Consider the following 19,237-nt stretch of genomic DNA (forward strand, 5'->3'; position numbering starts at 1 on the left):
TCCCAACCTATTAAACAGCTTCAAGGCATCAAAGCTGATGATAACATTAGTGCAGTAATAAAACTCAACTTCATGCTACAGACATCCAACTTTGAAGTCTTGTAAAATACCTGTACACTTATTCATCCAGTGTTATGGTCCGCAGAGAATCTACCTCATAAGGATAATACTCTGAGTGGTCCTGCTGTGATTTGACCATTGACATGTTGAAAACAGATAATTCCGTAACTGACTTCTTTCTGTTTAGTTCCTGTGAAGCTATAATAAAAAAAATGTGAGTCATACGCGAGACCCAAAATTCTGCTCCTACTAAGTGGTAAAGGACTTCAGCTTTAATAAATAATCTGAATATTGTACTGAATCTCTCAGATATCCTTAGGATGTGTTTTAGAGGAGGAAGGAATTGAGATATTTGTCAAAAAGTGGCTGATGTCCCATCTCTTCCTTCTTCTCAGTAACCCACCTCAATTAAAGGTCCGGAGTATATGGTTTTCTTGAAGGTAGGGAAAACCCCTTGGCAGGCCCAATACCATCCTATTTTTAGGGGTTCCCCCGACAACATTACCTCCAGTGTCTTTCTTGTCCAAGTCTACCATGTCAATCACAGGTGTCCACACAAACTCTGAAAAAACTCCCAGTGTGTAGTTGACATTATTCACTTTTTATACCGTAAAGCGGGAGCCTGTTTTGGGGTTTGACAGCCAAAGGGGTGCAAAGTCTGAATCCGGATTGGAATACATTGCAGATCCTCAGGGGAATGGAGCAATGTCCGGGTGAGCCGCAAAGCACTAGCGCTTCCATTCCTTAGCACTAATCCAGCGCCTACGACCTCTCCCTCGGAGGCCCAGACAGAGACAAGCAAGAGGATATGCAGACAGCCACAAGCCCTCTCAATTGCACAGAGTACCAGAGAGGTGCCTGGCTCCCGCCACGCTGTAGGAAGGGTGTGGGTAACACAGGTGAGCCACCACTTGCGCAAGTTGGCTACACAGGTAAAAACTAGTGAATTGAAAGGTGGAGTGGCGACGTCACAGCACAGTCTCTAGAAACTATTGACGCTAAAAAAAGAAGACTTTTGATCTGGTTATTTCTCTTTAATAAGAAGAAATTTACTTGGGCAGAATTCCCTTGTTTAAGCTAGAGTCATTTAGAACCAAGTTTGTACTCTCGGTCTGGAGGATTGTAAGCGAAGACGAGAGCTTGCTCTTTTTTTTTTGTTTATGGTGTTTTTGTTTTTGTCATTAGTTTTACAATTAAATAACCTATCAAGGGTAGAAGAAAACAGAAAAGGCAAAGCGACAATAGGAAAAGGAGAAAGGGTGAAGGAACCCATGCTGACCTACTCGCCTCCTTTCTTTCCGAGGGTCTCTGGCACAACCCGGTCTTGTCCTGATGAAGAGGGTAGTAGTCAGTACTTCGGAAAGAAGACAATAAACAGAAAGTAGACAAGTCAGACTGTGTGAACTCTGAACCAGACTAATAAACAAAGAGCCAGCAAACTGAAAAACGATTTCTCTGGCTCTAGAAGTCTGTCTGCCATCTATCAGAAGTAGGCTGGGACTGCGCCTCACAGACATCATGAGGGCCATGCAGTTCTGCAACAGGCAGGGTAGGATGAGGTCTTGAATCCTGTTATAGGAGTTGGAGTGTCTTCTTGGTCACCAACCACCTAGTGGGGTCCTTGAATGCCAGAGCAGATGAACTGGGCATGTGTTGGCTGGCGGAACATGGTAAGCATCTTCATTCCAAGGTGGCGATATGCATATCTGATCAACGGGGAATAGTTGGCTAGATCTGTTCCCCACAATTGAGAAAACAGTGTCAGCAATTCTATGCAGTGGAGTTTCCTCCTAGGCACACATTAGTAGCCGCAATCTATCTGGAACTGAAGTAAGGACTCCTGTTTCTATTTCCACTGCTACCTTCCATGCCTCGCGCTATAAGGAAGATCTAGACAGACCAGGCCCAATGCATTTCATCGGCCGGTACTGGGCCAAGAGAGGGTGATATGCAGGGTCCTGCATCCAAGTCTCTGAAACCTACACCTCTTCGCGTGGAGATTGATAGGCAGCAACAGAATGTGTTTGACATACCGACAGAGATGGTTTATGTCATCCTTGTAGTCAGATCGTTGAATGAATTCAATCTATGCTAGGCGCAGAGCCAAGATTTGTTGCCTGGTATGGTGCCAAAACTCTGACCCCTTACAAGTCAGACTTTTTTTATGCAAGGCCATGCAGCGGGCACATTGATGGGTTATTTATTAGCTGCTTCAACCTTTCCGTGTGTCTTCCTGTCTAACGGTCTTGTTTAAGTTACTTTTTGTGGTCTGTTTCATAAAAGGTTTACTCCCAATCCTCACCCACTTTGTTATGCCTTATTGGTACTGAACTGACGTTTCTCATGTGCATACCTTTTAAGCCTATGCACAGCTGTTCCTGATGCATTTATAACTATCACATCTTCCTCACTGCAGTTAAGTCAGTTATGCCATGTGAGTGAGCTGCAGATGCTTACAGACACCACTTTATTTCTGTACAAATGACGTTGGCCTTCCTTCCAAAAGTTGAGACTTCATTTCCTATTGGTCAATCAATCATTCTACCTACATTTTTGCCTCGCTGCACACATTGAATGAGGAAGACCGAATCCAGCTTCCTGACCATAAGAGGGCATTAAGTTGCAATAAAGACCTGTGTTTGGGTTTTATTTAGTGTAAAGAAAGGCAAGACAGTGCAGAAAAGGACCCAATCAATGTGCACATGCCAAGAAGTGCAAGCTTTGGTGGGAGAAGTACCTGTTTTAGACATCTGCCAGGCTGTGATGTGGGCATCAGTGCCCATGTTCAAGAACCCTACTGTTTGTATAGTCTGCCCCAGCGGGAAGTTTACTTTGCTCAGTTGGCTCTGAGGGACTTTTTGGTCCACTCCCTTTAGGAGAGAAAATTGCTTTTAGAAGCATTCATCAGAAGGACAAGTTACTTACCTTTGTTAAAGCTCTTTCAGGTAGGTACTCTAACTGCAGATTCCTCATTGACCTCCCTCCTCCCCATTCTATGGAGATGACTCTTTGATTAAAGAAATCTGAAGTTATGAGATCAATACACTGTCTCCACCAATTTGTTCCATTCTCCGCGTTGGATCCAGTCTGGCGCTTTAGTATATTCTAAAGGTGAAGAATGTGGGAATAGGTAGAGTATTCACCAGAATGTTAATCACTGTCCTTGGTGGTTCAGCTGTTCCCATATTCTATTACCTTGTGTTCACTTGGCATTTGTTGACTCTGTATGTAGTTGACTCTTTATGGGAGGTTTGCCATTGTTTTAGCTATGGTTTACCTTTCTTTAATCATATATGCCAACCAATATGTTATGTTATGTTATGTTAAATATTTGTAAAGCGGTCAAATCACCCTGGGGCATCTCGGCGCTAAGTAGACAAGTGTACTGAGGGCTGTTAGAAATGGCGATTTCCGGTTGGCTAAGGCTTGCGCCAAAGTCAGGCAGAAACCACCACTCTAGTCAGGGCAAGGGAGTTACACACCAAAGATAACCCCTGCTCACCCTCTAGGTAACGTGACACGAGCAGTAAGGCTAATCCCGGAGGCAATGTAGGTTAAGTATTTGCGCACGCACCCACCAGCAACAATATCCCAGGCCCCCCACAAAGGAAACTCCACACAAGGTTATATATAAAAATAGCCTTTGTATTATACCAAACACATAAGATAAAAAAGACACACTTTACAATGTGCCTGAGGCACGGGTAGAATTTACCGGGGATTATGTACATGGGACAGGGCCACATGGACCACTGTCAGGAATAAGCACTCTTAGAACTAGCACTTGGTAGAATTAGCACTTTGTAGGAATAACACATAGAACATAGCACATATAATAACTTGTAACACCAAAAATAGGAAATGTAGCACACAACCAGTAACCACTGGTAAAAGGTAAGTACCACCTACGCAATCCTAAACACCATAAGCAAATATCAGGCAGGCAGCAATGAACTCACTAGCATAGCTATACTAGAAAAAACAACCTCCTAAGCATAAACACATTTAGATGCATCAGAACACAGGGTGAGCAAAACAGACTACACACAGTACATTTCCTAACACCCAAAAAGCGATAGCACATGAATCAGAACAGCACATAAATTACATTAGGGTCCAGGTTGCGCCACTGCGCAAAAACCTAAACGTAGCAGCTGCCCACTACTTGCTGGGCAGCTGTCGACAATAGCAAGGGGCCTAAACTGTCAGAATTACAGTCTCAGCCGCAGTTTGCTGAGAAGGCACTTGATGAGTCGTAGTGGGAAGCCTCAGTTATCTTGGAGGCAGTTGGTGGCTCACCGTTTCCTAAAGACTTGTTAGATCGTGTTTGCCGTTTTTCACTGTATCCAATATGGCGGCTTCCGCGATCAATTAGTTAGCATTCTAGCGTTTTTTCCAGTTCTTCAGGTGACAGTTGGTTTCGTGCACGAGCGATGATGCTCGGCGCACTTCAACTGTCATTTTACCGGGAGTAGCAGCGTAATTCCAGTGCACCGATATTTTCCAGTCAGTTCTTCGCGAGGGATTTTCCGCTCGCCAATTCGTTCCTTCCCATTTCCGAAGAGTTCCAGTGAAAGGGTCGGAAAGCAGGAAATTATAGTCGTCGTGGGAAACTAAGGCATTGCGGTGGCTGGTCGTAGGAGAGACTTAGAATCTCTTCTCCCAGTGTGCCGCGGACTCATATCTTTGGTTCTATCAAGTATTGAAGTTATTGGTGCAGTCTACAATGTTGCTCTATATTCTGAGGAAGAATTTCGAGTAGGCAAGAATTCTAGTAGCTACAGTTGCAGCATGTATCAAGTCCAGAAAAGTATGCGCTTTTGAACTGCACATTGTTTATAGAAAGAGTTTTTCCAGTCAGCGTTGCTTAAGACTTGAGACTGAACTATTGAAGTAAAACCTTAAGCATATCAAGAGCATATCTTCAAGTAGGTGAAAATATATATATATATATTTGTGCTTACTAACTAGATCAGCGCAGATCATCAATGCTCTATGACAGCGTTTACAAATATTGATATGCAAAAGACAGTTGAATAAAGACTTTAATCAACATACTAACTACAACAAGAGAGAGGCAATTACCACTGTTAGCACAGGTAAACAAAGTGTAGTAATTTGTAGGCAGGAGTGAATACATTGTTTGGGGTCAGAACACAGTTGTGTGAACTAGTAATCTTGTGCTTTGTAATTACAGGTGTAGGAGTTCCTCACGGAAATTCCAGTGTAGCAAGACACCGCAGTGGCAGTCTCTCTTTCTCTCCACTTCTCCTTTCCCCCCCCCTTTGCTGCTAGTTAAAAGAGATTTTGGCTGCAGTGGAGTAGGGGAGTTGGGAGCTATCTTCTGATCCTGTGGAATCCTGGTTCTGGAATTCGACGCTCGACAGATTGAAGTGCCAGACAGAATCTTCCATCCGATCAGAATGGCCGAAGGTTTAGATGTTAAAGGGTTAGCTTTAGTTCTTGAGGGAATACAAAAACAATTGGGTGAAACTATGGAGGAGGTTAGGAGGTCTGGACAGGAGGCTGGTGTTCTACGTAGGAGGTTTGATGATTTTGTGGCTAGTTCCAGTACCTTACCTAGGGAGTCTAGTTCGCAACCATTCTTCCCCTCTCCCTCCACCACTGAGCTATCCACGCAGGTAATACATGCATTCTCTCCCACCATTCCTTTAGCTGGCCCAGAGAGATTCACAGGTGACCCACTCAAGGCTCAAATTTTTCTCACACAATGCTCTTTACACTTACTATGCAAACCTATTATATTTAAAGAGGACCAGTCAAAGGTGGCTTTCGTACTGTCCTATCTGAGTGGAGATGCGGCTGCATGGTCCATGCCCTTGGTATCTACCAATGATCGAGTCCTATACAAATTTGAAGAGTTCAAGACATGAGTTTTTACGCATTTTTGATAGTCGAACAATTTCTCAGGCAACAGATACCGAACTTTTGGATTTGAGACAAGGCAACAGAGACCTGGTGGCATATCTGGCGCAATACAACAAGCTAATTGTGGAGACTAGATGGCCAGAAGAGAAAAGAAAAGAGCAGCAATTATTTTACAGAGGATTAAAGGACGAGATTAAAGATGGACTCGCTCAGATTCCAAAGAGACCCGCAGATGTGTCCGAATTAATTGATTTGTTTCTGCAAATTGATCAACGTCAGTCAGAAAGAAAGAGTGAACAACGAAAAGACACCAGACCTTTTCCCCCTCGTTTCGATAGGGTAAGGTCTGAAGCGGTCAAGAATAATGAATCGGGGTCAGTCGAAGAACCTATGCAGATAGGGACCGTTCGAGGGCCATTAACCAAAGAGGAACGTGAGAAAAGGAGGAGTGGTAAATTATGTATGTACTGCGGTAATGCCGGACATTTTGTAAGAGAATGTCTTAAGAGACCAAAAACCAACAATTGGGTAAAAGACAGGCCCCATCAGTAGAAGGAGCTGCTCTGATGGGCGCGGATGAGGAGACAGCTCCAAAGGCGCAGTTATTGGTGAACACTCTTCAATCATCTGCTCCACATTTGATCATTTCTTGTTCCATCCAATTTGGAGAGCAGAAGGTTAATGAAGTTTCAGGCATGATTGATTCTGGGGCCACGGGGAACTTCTGTGACATAAAATTTGCTTAAACCCTAGGAATTCAGTTTATCAAGAAAGAGAAGCCTGAGCCGGGCTGAGCAGTAGACGGTACAAATCTATCCTCCGGACCAATTGCTTACGATACCGAGGAGATAGTTTTGTTGGGACCTGCTCTTCATCTGTCAATTTTGAAGTTTTGTTGAAATTGATGCTCCTCCATTTCAGTTTATTTTGGGATTGCCCTGGCTCACTGAGCATAATCCGAGAATAGATTGGGCAAAGAGAACAATTGACTTGAATTCCGATTTTTGCCTGGAACATTGTTTCAACTCCTTTCCTTTAGAGCATCAGCCATCTCCATCTTGCCATCTGGCGGAGCTACCACAAATGATCTGTGCAGTGGAAATTCCGGAAATTCCCAAAGAATATTTGGATCTGTCACCAGTCTTTGATGAATTCGAAGCCAAGAAAGTGCCTCCTGACAGGGAGTATGATTGTCGAATTGAACTTGAACCTGGGGCTTCACTGCCCTGTAGCAGAATCTATGCTTTGTCAGAAGCCGAAAACCGCCATTTGAAAGAATATTTGGAACAATATTTAGAAAATGGGTTCATTCGTCCTTCGCAATCCCCCGTGTCATCTCCTTTGTTCTTCATTCCGAAGAAAGATGGGAAATTGAGGACTTGCATAGATTATCGCGCATTAAATCAGGTCACTAGGAAGAATCGCTACCCTCTGTTGTTGATTTCTGAAATATTGGACCAAGTCAAAGAAGCTCGAGTCTATACCAAGTTGGATTTACGTGGAGCTTACCACTTGGTACGAATGGCAGAAGGAGACGAGTGGAAGACCGCATTTTGTACCAGGTTTGGCCTGTTTGAATATCAAGTCATGCCCTACGGGCTATGCAATGCTCCTGCTGCCTTCCAGCATTTCGTGAATGATATGCTGCGCGAGTACTTGGATCGGTTTGTTGTCATTTATATAGATGACATTCTAATTTTTTCTGCTAACATTCAAGAGCATGTGGGTCATGTGCGGACCATTTTGAAAAAATTGCTGGAAAATCTACTTTTTGTCAAATTGGAGAAGTGTGTCTTCCATGCCAGTCGGGTGGAATTTTTGGGTTTCATTCTCTCGGCGGAGGGAGTTGCAATGGACGAGTCCAAAGTGAAAGCTGTAAAGGGATTGGCCTTCTCCACGAAATGTAAAAGACATACAGAGGTTCTTGGGATTCGCCAATTTTTATCGGCGCTTTATCTGTAATTTTTCGGAAAAGGTTAGTCCCATGACTCGCTTATCTAGGAAGAACATCAAGTTTGAGTGGAACCTGGAAGCTGAGAAGTCATTTCAATTGCTCAAAGAAACCTTTACTTCCGCTCCAGTTTTATTGCATCCAATTTTGGACGAACCATTTTTTGTAGAAGCGGATGCTTCCAATTTTGCGATTGGCGGGATACTCTCCCAACTTCACAAGGAAACTGGGCAGCTGCATCCAGTAGCATATCGTTCTCGGAAGTTGACTCCTGCAGAGATCAATTATTCGATCGCCGATAAAGAATTATTGGCTGTGAAAGATGCCTTTCAAGAGTGGAGACACTATCTGATGGGCGCAAAACATGAGGTCACTCCTCGACAGCTAAGGTTGGCGCTTTTCTTTGCTGACTATGATTTTGTTCTCACTTATAAGCCTGGATCCACTAATGGAAAGGCGGATGCCTTATCTCAATTGAATACTGAAGATGAGAATGAGCTTCACGAGAAAGGATTGATCATACCTGAAGAAAAGATTGTTGGAACCATCCAGTATCCTGAATTGGAAGAGAAACTCCAAAGTCTTTATTCAAATGAGGAACTAGAAAACTGGGCTGAGAGTGGAGCAAACCGAGAAGTCAAGGATGGGAAACCATATTTCATGGGAAAACTATATGTCCCAGACTCTGAATTACGTTTGGAAGTCAGCAGTTTCATGACAACCTGTTAGCTGGCCATAAGGGTGAGAAGAAGACCTTGGATCTAATTAAAAGAAATTTCTGTTGGCCTAACACGGAAGCTCAGGTGAGGCAGTATGTGAAGCTTGTGTTAAAGGCAAGGCACTCAGTTGGGTGGTTGTGGACCACTTTTCCAAGATGAGCCATTTCATTCCACTGAAATCCCTCCCTAATGCTTCTCTATTGTCCACATTGTTTGTTCAACACATAGTCAAGCTTCATGGTATCCCTAAGGTGGTCATTTCCGATCGAGGCCCACAATTTATTTCTCGTTTCTGGAGATCCTTTTTACAGAGATTAGAGGTGGAAGTTCGTTTGTCCACCAGTTTCCAGCCAGAGACTGATGGACAGACTGAACGGGTCAATCAAGATCTTGAACAATATTTGCGATTATATCTCATGGATCAGGAAGGAGATTGGCCCTCTTAACTTTGGGCTGCAGAGTTTGCCTATAACAATGCGGTGCACTCTTCCACAGGTTTTACACCATTCTTTCTTACCTCAGGTCGACATCCCTATATGTTGGTTGGTAAGGAAGAGGGAGATGTTCCCGCTGCTGAAGAGGTGATACAGGAGTTGCAGCAAGCATTGCAGATTGCTAACAGAAATCTAGGAAAGGCTAAAGACTCCTATAAGAAACAGGCAGACAAGAGAAAGAGAGCGAGCCCAGTGTTTGTGGTTGGAGATTTAGTTTGGATTTCCACTCGAAATTTAAAACTAAAGGGGAACAGGAAATTTCAACCTCGTTATGTGGGTCCATATCCAGTAGAAAAGATCATAATTCCAGTTAGTGTCAAGATTAAACTTCCAAATAAGTTTAAGATCCACCCAGTGTTCCATGTCTCTTTACTCAAGAGAAATCCACCAGGTTTGAGAAGAGTATTGCCACCAGCTCCAGTCCAGATTCATTCAGAGGAAGAGTTTGAGGTTAAAAGAATACTTGATTCAAAGGTCAAAAGAGGGAAGTTGTTCTACTTGATAGATTGGAAGGGATTTGGCCCAGAGGAGAGATCTTGGGAGCCCAGTTCCAATGTCCATGCTCCTAGGTTACGTAGGGAGTTTCATAATACCCATCCAGACAAGCCAACAGAATGTAGAGAAGGATTTTTGGTGGGGGGTACTGTCAGGATTACAGGTCCCAGCCGCAGTTTGCTGAGAAGACACTTGATGAGTCGTAGTGGGAAGCCTCAGTTATCTTGGAGGCAGTTGGTGGCTCACCGTTTCCTGAAGACTTGTTAGATTGTGTTTGCCGTTTTTCACTGTATCCAATAAGGCGACTTCCGCGATCAATTAGTTAGCGTTCTAGCGTTTTTCCCGTTCTTCAGGTGACAGTTGGTTTCGTGCGAGAGCGATTATGCTCTGCGCACTTCAACTGTCATTTTACCGGGAGTAGCAGCGTAATTCCAGTGCACCGATATTTTCCAGTCAGTTCTTCGCAAGGGATTTTCCACTCGCCAATTCGTTCCTTCCCGTTTAGTGAAAGGGTCGAAAAGCAGGAAATTATAGTCGTCGTGGGAAACTAAGGTATTGCGGTGGCTGGTCGTAGGAGAGGGAAATGGTGCTCAAGGGCTGTGAAAAAGTAAAGGAAAGTACATAGGTTTAAACAGGATGTAAACAATTACAAAGGTCAAAACAGGAATTGGAAATTACTCCAAAAGCCAAATAGCCTATATAAATTGAGGCAATTATTGAAAAAACAGTTCATCTAGGGACATTATCCAGTCACATATACAATTCAGTGTGATTCAGGGCATGTGACGGACGTCCAGGGTGAAAAAGTCGTCGACGTTTCGACCCCTATTAGTAGGCTAGATTGAGTCCTTTGCCGGGGTCTTCATCAGGACCATTATAGTGAGGGAAGGGACGTAAGGGGGCCGTCCTATCTGTAAAATTAAAAACCAAAGTCAGAGACTAGAAAAATAAACTTGACAATACAGTCATTGTCCTGTAAACCCTAGGGGTTAATTAATCAAGACGAACATATATCATGGCGTCCGGGTCAGTGAGACCTCAGGACAAGGGGAACTGGGAGCAGAATGAGCAAAGTGTCAAACTCTAGCTCAATTGTGTAAATCAATTATCAAAAAGAGACACAGTTATCATAGAAATACATTAGCCAAAAGGGACTGAGTAGCATACATGAGGAGACTCACTTGTGATAGGAGGAAGATAATGCAGTAAGTAGTCCAACTGGACTACTGCTCCCGAAGGGAGGAACCTGATTCCAAGAAGACTGTAAACTGAGGATGAAACCACAGTGGTGATTAGTACAGGTATCAGTAGGTATTGGTAGAGAACCGTTACAAGGACAAGATTAAATGGCAAACCATCCAATCGTGAGTTACAGAAACCCAAATATGAAACCGAATTACCTTAAATGTAGTCAAACTAACTCCATGGGAGAAAGTTGCCACGGGTCGATGTACTTGTCTGTTGCAGAATTAACTGGCAAATCTGGGTGGAAACATAACGTTGAAATGGGGTAATTACCAAGTGGGTTCATTACAAATGTGATGAAAATAACCATACACCATCGGTGCAAAACGTCAACCATTAGATGGGGCTCAGTGCCGAAGCATTATACCCACTGGATGACCGCTGAGGGCAGTATTGAGCGAGAGTCATACGTGAGTTGTGCACTCAATGCAGAATTCACATTATATGAGCGACACACGTGGGTGTTAGAAGCAATACATCAAATGACAGAGAAATCAATATGTATACTGACGTCTGTTAGGTCCACGTGGCTTTTAAGTGGAAGGGAAACCACCAGGACCCACAGCGTTCGGCATCAAAAGTCGGCCGACTTCGTGCTGTCTAGAATAAATCCTGTGGACCAAAAAAGATCGCATTGTGGATGCCGCTCCTGTGTCAGCGCGGGTTTTAGAGTCACAAGAGTCAAAGAGCCAGGCACACGCACTTACTTAGAGTAATCGAGACGCAGCAGCAGCTTGCAGTCCGAGTAAGCGACTCCGTTAACCTCCGTCTAGCGTTACGCGGAGTTAGTGGGCGGGGCCTGCCAGATGACATGGGAGGTAGATATAGAAGAGTTACTACCTAGTCCAGTCATCATGTGACGTTAGGAGGGTTACATTTAAAGTTTAGTTGCTAGCGCAGCTCGCAATACGGTTGCACTAAATTAAAGCATTCACAGAAAACAATGCGAAGAATTAACAATAATGCAAATGGATAAGAGAATTCGAAATGTTATTATACTCAGGCACTACCCAAATATGGGAGTGCAAGCGAGTAGACACATCATAAAACGGATCAATTATTGTTGAGCTGATTAAAAGTCACATAACTCCATTTAGCTGGGTGGCAGAAAGGTCAAAATGTATTGCGCTAACGCACTAATGAAGCGGAGGATTACCAATAATGACAATCACATTGTTATTATACTCACGCACTACCCAAGCATGGGAGTGTAGGCGAGTAGACACATCACAAACCAGATCAAATAATGTTAGGCTGAGTTAAGAGTCACATTACTACATTAAGCTAGTTGGCTGGGTGAGAGGTCAAAAATGTATTGCGCTCGCGCGCTACCCAACCTTACAAGTATAGGCTAGCTTGCTCATCATAAAGCCAAATTATTTATTAGAGAATTGTTGAGCTCGTGCACCTAACCAACATGGTGGTGTAAACGAGTGGGTATACGTAACAATTTAACCCAGACAATCATTGGTGAAAACAAAGCAGATAGATACATCATCTCAATGCAGCTAATTGTGCGAGGCTGCCATCTTGCTCGTTCAAGCCATTTTTAATTGAATCTAGGAGAGACATCCATTTACATTCTCGCAGGTTCAAGACAGATGCTAAGTTCCCACGTCTCCTCCCTAGAGAAACTTTCTCAATTACCAACCACTTTAGATCTGATACTGTATGTCCTGAGTTTTGCCAATGGTCTACCAGAGGGGCACCTAGGACCTTACAGCGTAGCCTGCTGCAGTGTGAGGAAATACGGGCTTTTATCTTTTGCTGGGTTTGTCCAACATATACTTTGTTGCAAGGACATACTATTAAGTAGATCACACTATTGGTGTTACAGTTGGTGTGATGTTTTAATGTGAAGACTTGCTCGCCATGTGTGAAAGTCTTGGTCTGAATGGTAGTCTCACAGGCTGTGCAGGCACCACATCTGAAGTGACCTATCACAGGTGGTAAGTTCCAGAGGCTAGTGAGTGTAGGGGATGTCTCAGGTTCCAAAAATGACTGAACCACCATATCTCGAATGTTTCTTGACCTTTTAAAGGAATGGAGGGGGAGCTGTGGTTGATCAATAAGTTGTTGATGAAAGACCGTTCGACTCCAACACGACTCTTTTGGTAACCTGTGATATTATATCACTTTACACTAGCATCCCTCAACAAGAGGCTTTGGATGTGATGGAGGCGGCATTGAACCAAAGACCTGCACCGCTTCAGGTTCCCACGGAGTTTATCATTGATTTACTGTGCATCGCAATGAAAAATAATTTTTTCATTTTTCAAGACAAATTTTATGTACAGACCAAGGGGGTGGCCATGGGCGCTACTTTTGCCCCGAATTTGGCCATTATTTACATGGACCACTTCGAACAAGAACACGTTTTTTCACAGAGCAATCCTTTTTCATCCATGCTGACCCTCTGGGTCAGATACATCGATGATGTTTTGTGCATCTGGCAAGGCAATGCTGACCAACTAAAGGAGTACCATTCATGGCTGAATCAACGGAACCCCAATATCCAATTCACCCTGGAATCAAGCAACAAGTCCGTACCTTTTCTGGACATCACGATTTATGTGGAGAATGACCATCTTTTGACCACACTTTACAGAAAACCGACGGAACGAAACTCTCTACTACAATATGGGAGCCACCACCCGAGAGGCCTCAGAGACAATCTGCCGGTGGGCCAATTTCTGAGGATCAGAAGAAATTGTTCAACACGGAACAATTACATCAAAGAGTCTGAGATCCTCAGCGAACGCCTTACATCACGTGGTTACCCAGCTCGCATGGTCAGACGCGCCAGGAAACGAGCTTGGTACAACCCACGAGGGACCTTGCTGAATCCTGAAACCCGCAATGCCCCGGAGATGAACAGGATGATCTGTGTCACAACCTTTACCACAAGGAGCAACGAGGTTCAACAAGTAATTAATAAGAACTGGCCGCTCATAGCTGATGAGATTGATCAACCACAGCTCCCCCTCCATTCCTTTAAAAGGTCAAGAAACATTCGAGATATGGTGGTTCAGTCATTTTTGGAACCTGAGACATCCCCTACACTCACTAGCCTCTGGAACTTACCACCTGTGATAGGTCACTTCAGATGTGGTGCCTGCACAGCCTGTGAGACTACCATTCAGACCAAGACTTTCACACATGGCGAGCAAGTCTTCACATTAAAACATCACACCAACTGTAACACCAATAGTGTGATCTACTTAATAGTATGTCCTTGCAACAAAGTATATGTTGGACAAACCCAGCAAAAGATAAAAGCCCGTATTTCCTCACACTGCAGCAGGCTACGCTGTAAGGTCCTAGGTGCCCCTCTGGTAGACCATTGGCAAAACTCAGGACATACAGTATCAGATCTAAAGTGGTTGGTAATTGAGAAAGTTTCTCTAGGGAGGAGACGTGGGAACTTAGCATCTGTCTTGAACCTGCGAGAATGTAAATGGATGTCTCTCCTAGATTCAATTAAAAATGGCTTGAACGAGCAAGATGGCAGCCTCGCACAATTAGCTGCATTGAGATGATGTATCTATCTGCTTTGTTTTCACCAATGATTGTCTGGGTTAAATTGTTACGTATACCCACTCGTTTACACCACCATGTTGGTTAGGTGCACGAGCTCAACAATTCTCTAATAAATAATTTGGCTTTATGATGAGCAAGCTAGCCTATACTTGTAAGGTTGGGTAGCGCGCGAGCGCAATACATTTTTGACCTCTCACCCAGCCAACTAGCTTAATGTAGTAATGTGACTCTTAACTCAGCCTAACATTATTTGATCTGGTTTGTGATGTGTCTACTCGCCTACACTCCCATGCTTGGGTAGTGCGTGAGTATAATAACAATGTGATTGTCATTATTGGTAATCCTCCGCTTCATTAGTGCGTTAGCGCAATACATTTTGACCTTTCTGCCACCCAGCTAAATGGAGTTATGTGACTTTTAATCAGCTCAACAATAATTGATCCGTTTTATGATGTGTCTACTCGCTTGCACTCCCATATTTGGGTAGTGCCTGAGTATAATAACATTTCGAATTCTCTTATCCATTTGCATTATTGTTAATTCTTCGCATTGTTTTCTGTGAATGCTTTAATTTAGTGCAACCGTATTGCGAGCTGCGCTAGCAACTAAACTTTAAATTTAACCCTCCTAACGTCACATGATGACTGGACTAGGTAGTAACTCTTCTATATCTACCTCCCATGTCATCTGGCAGGCCCCGCCCACTAACTCCGCGTAACGCTAGACGGAGGTTAACGGAGTCGCTTACTCGGACTGCAAGCTGCTGCTGCGTCTCGATTACTCTAAGTAAGTGCGTGTGCCTGGCTCTTTGACTCTTGTGACATCTAAAACCCGCGCTGACACAGGAGCGGCATCCACAATGCGATCTTTTTTGGTCCACAGGATTTATTCTAGACAGCACGAAGTCGGCCGACTTTTGATGCCGAACGCTGTGGGTCCTGGTGGTTTCCCTTCCACTTAAAAGCCACGTGGACCTAACAGACGTCAGTATATATATTGATTTCTCTGTCATTTGATGTATTGCTTCTAACACCCACGTGTGTCGCTCATATAATGTGAATTCTGCATTGAGTGCACAACTCACGTATGACTCTCGCTAAATACTGCCCTCAGCGGTCATCCAGTGGGTATAATGCTTCGGCACTGAGCCCCATCTAATGGTTGACGTTTTGCACCGATGGTGTATGGTTATTTTCATCACATTTGTAATGAACCCACTTAGTAATTACCCCATTTCAACGTTATGTTTCCACCCAGATTTGCCAGTTAATTCTGCAACAGACAAGTACATCGACCCGTGGCAACTTTCTCCCATGGAGTTAGTTTGACTACATTTAAGGTAATTTGGTTTCATATTTGGGTTTCTGTAACTCACGATTGGATGGTTTGCCATTTAATCTTGTCCTTGTAACGGTTCTCTACCAATACCTACTGATACCTGTACTAATCACCACTGTGGTTTCATCCTCAGTTTACAGTCTTCTTGGAATCAGGTTCCTCCCTTCGGGAGCAGTAGTCCAGTTGGACTACTTACTGCATTATCTTCCTCCTATCACAAGTGAGTCTCCTCATGTATGCTACTCAGTCCCTTTTGGCTAATGTATTTCTATGATAACTGTGTCTCTTTTTGATAATTGATTTACACAATTGAGCTAGAGTTTGACACTTTGCGCATTCTGCTCCCAGTTCCCCTTGTCCTGAGGTCTCACTGACCCGGACGCCATGATATATGTTCGTCTTGATTAATTAACCCCTAGGGTTTACAGGACAATGACTGTATTGTCAAGTCTATTTTTCTAGTCTCTGACTTTGGTTTTTAATTTTACAGATAGGACGGCCCCCTTACGTCCCTTCCCTCACTATAATGGTCCTGATGAAGACCCCGGCAAAGGACTCAATCTAGCCTACTAATAGGGGTCGAAACGTCGACGACTTTTTCACCCTGGACGTCCGTCACATGCCCTGAATCACACTGAATTGTATATGTGACTGGATAATGTCCCTAGATGAACTGTTTTTTCAATAATTGCCTCAATTTATATAGGCTATTTGGCTTTTGGAGTAATTTCCAATTCCTGTTTTGACCTTTGTAATTGTTTACATCCTGTTTAAACCTATGTACTTTCCTTTACTTTTTCACAGCCCTTGAGCACCATTTCCCTCTTCCATTCCCTTCCCCACTTGGGGCCTTTTTCAATTTTCAGATTTCTCACTCTTTTTAAAGTGATTGTCAAAATGTGTTATTTATTCCAAATGTAGTGTTGTTGAATAAACTACAACCGCTTCTTCAGTAACTACCTTCCCATTTTCATTTAATTCATACAAGTGTTCTTGTGTATCTAAACGTTCTCTCCACGGGGACCCCTTTTGTACACTTACTACACGACGCCCAGGTCCCCGTGACTGCGTGGGTCCAAACCCCCCTCCTTGTAATGGTCGTAGGAGAGACTTAGAATCTCTTCTCCCAGTGTGCCGCGGACTCATATCTTTGGTTCTATCAAGTATTGAAGTTATTGGTGCAGTCTACAATGTTGCTCTATATTCTGAGGAAGAATTTTGAGTAGGCAAGCATTCTAGTAGCTACAGTTGCAGCGTGTATCAAGTCCAGAAAAGTATGCACTTTTGAACTGCACATTGTTTATAGAAAGAGTTTTTCCAGTCAGCGTTGCTTAAGACTTGAGACTGAACTATTGAAGTAATACCTTAAGCATATCAAGAGCATATCTTCAAGTAGGTGAAAATATATATATATTTGTGCTTACCAACTATATCAGCGCAGATCATCAATGCTCTATGACAGCGTTTACAAATATTGATATGCAAAAGACAGTTGAATAAAGACTTTAATCAACATACTAACTACAACAAGAGAGAGGCATTTACCACTGTTAGCACAGGTAAACAAACTGTAGTAATTCGTAGGCAGGAGTGAATACATTGTTTGGGGTCAGAACACAGTTGTGTGAACTAGTAATCTTGTGCTTTGTAATTACAGGTGTAGGAGTTCCTCACGGAAATTCCAGTGTAGCAAGACACCGCAGTGGCAGTCTCTCTTTCTCCCCACTTCCTCTTCCCCCCCTTTACTGCTAGTTAAAAGAGATTTTGGCTGCAGTGGAGTAGGGGAGTTGGGAGCTATCTTCTGATCCTGTGGAAGCCTGGTTCTGGAATTCGGCCCTCGACATAAACACTGCAGCTGGCACTAAGTGCTGCGCAGCTGGGGAAGGCCAAGGTAGGGATGAAGGAGTGCGACTCACTCCTGAGTCCAACGAACAAGTCCCTAGAAAGGAAAGAACCTAAACGGTGCAGCTCCCCACTACTTGCTGGGCAGCTGTGAACTCAAAACTGCGACTGGGGCTTTCACTAGCCCTTAGGAACAAACACTGTGCAATAGGTTGGAGCCCTCTGGCTCTGAATGAACAACAGTGCATTGGAGCCCTCTGGCCCTAGGATCAACTATGCCCATTGGAGCACTCTGGCTCCTAAACTCCTCATGCCCCCAAAATGTGGCTTTACATAAGGGTACCCCTGGGGGAGCCACGGGGCTCTTGAGAGCAACTATGCCCAAACTGGGGTATCACTGACCCCACTGGGCCCATTAAGAAAAGGTGCCCAATCGTTGGAGCCTTCTAGGCTCTGGGAAACATCAAAAACTTTGGGGCGGCCTGCTGCCAGCCGGGGCCGCCCTAAATGCACCCCTGGCTCTGTGCCTTACCCAGGCATCAACGCACGCAAGCAGCCCCCCCCCCTTCCGCCTTAAAACACTCACTGGCTGCTAGGGGCGCTCCTCTGGCGGCGGCAGGACGTCTCTGGCATACGCGGTGGGGGCAGGCAATGTGCCTCGCGCCCCCTCCGCTGTTCACTGCTGCTTGCTGGCTGGCTCCTCTGCTGGGGCTCCCTCCAGTACACGGGAGCCCCGCAAAGCTGTGGCTCATTTCTGCTGGCGGCCCCGGGCTCTCCCCACTCCATGGGAGCCCTGGGCTGCGGGAGGACATCCCTTCTCCTTCCGGGGGCTCGAGGAGGCGGGGTGGGCTCCCGACCTCCTCTATCGTGGCATCACTTCCGGCCGCACTCGGACTTCCGTCCTGCGGCCCCGCCCACAGTCCGGCGGGTGTCAGTTCTCTGTTTGGGGCATAACGAGGGGTAGGCACCCTCGAGGTATGAGATAAACATAGAAACGGGGTGGGCACCCGTTAAGGCGCACATATTTATTTATTTATTTATTTATTTAATTTATATAGCGCGTTATAACCACCGGGGCCTCTAAGCGCTGATTGTCCAAATTACCTAGTGAGGCTCAGCATATTACTTGATCTAGGAAGTACACCTAGTGGCTGCACCATGCTTGTTTAAACAAAACAGTTTTTAGCTTTTTCCTAAAGGTAAGTAAATTACGTTCTTTCCTTAGATCTGGGGACAGTTTATTCCACAGAGCTGGGAGTGTTTTAGAGAAGGCACGTCCCCCCACCGTGGCCAATTTGAACCGGGGCTGGGATAGGAGAGTAGCATCTGATAAACGTAAGGTCCTGCTCGGCGTATAGAGGGAAATTCGGGACTTTAGGTATTTTGGTGCATTCCCGTACAGCGCCTTATGCACTATACACAGTCCTTTAAAAACTACTCTCTGCCGAATTGGGAGCCAATGAAGCTCCTGCATCAGAGGGGATGAGTGGGTCATCCTGGGTTTTTTGTAAATCAGTCTAGCTGCGTCGTTCATGATCCCCTGTAGCTTATCCAGCAGCCGCTGGGGTAGCCCTATGTACAGAGAGTTTCCATAATCCAGCCTGGCCAAGATTATAGCTGAGACCACATGTTTCAGGGTGGAAAACGATAGCAGTGCCGATATT

General features: G+C 44.4%; 1 protein-coding gene across 2 annotated transcripts in view; it reads left to right on the forward strand.

Moving 5' to 3' along the window:
• Positions 1-19,237, forward strand: part of LOC147717626 (E3 ubiquitin-protein ligase TRIM39-like) — a 383,703-nt gene that overhangs the window by 132,730 nt on the left and 231,736 nt on the right. The window lies entirely within an intron of this gene.

This window comes from Lissotriton vulgaris, chromosome 5 (genome assembly GCF_964263255.1).
Source record: "Lissotriton vulgaris chromosome 5, aLisVul1.2, whole genome shotgun sequence".
NCBI classification, from domain to species: domain Eukaryota; kingdom Metazoa; phylum Chordata; class Amphibia; order Caudata; family Salamandridae; genus Lissotriton; species Lissotriton vulgaris.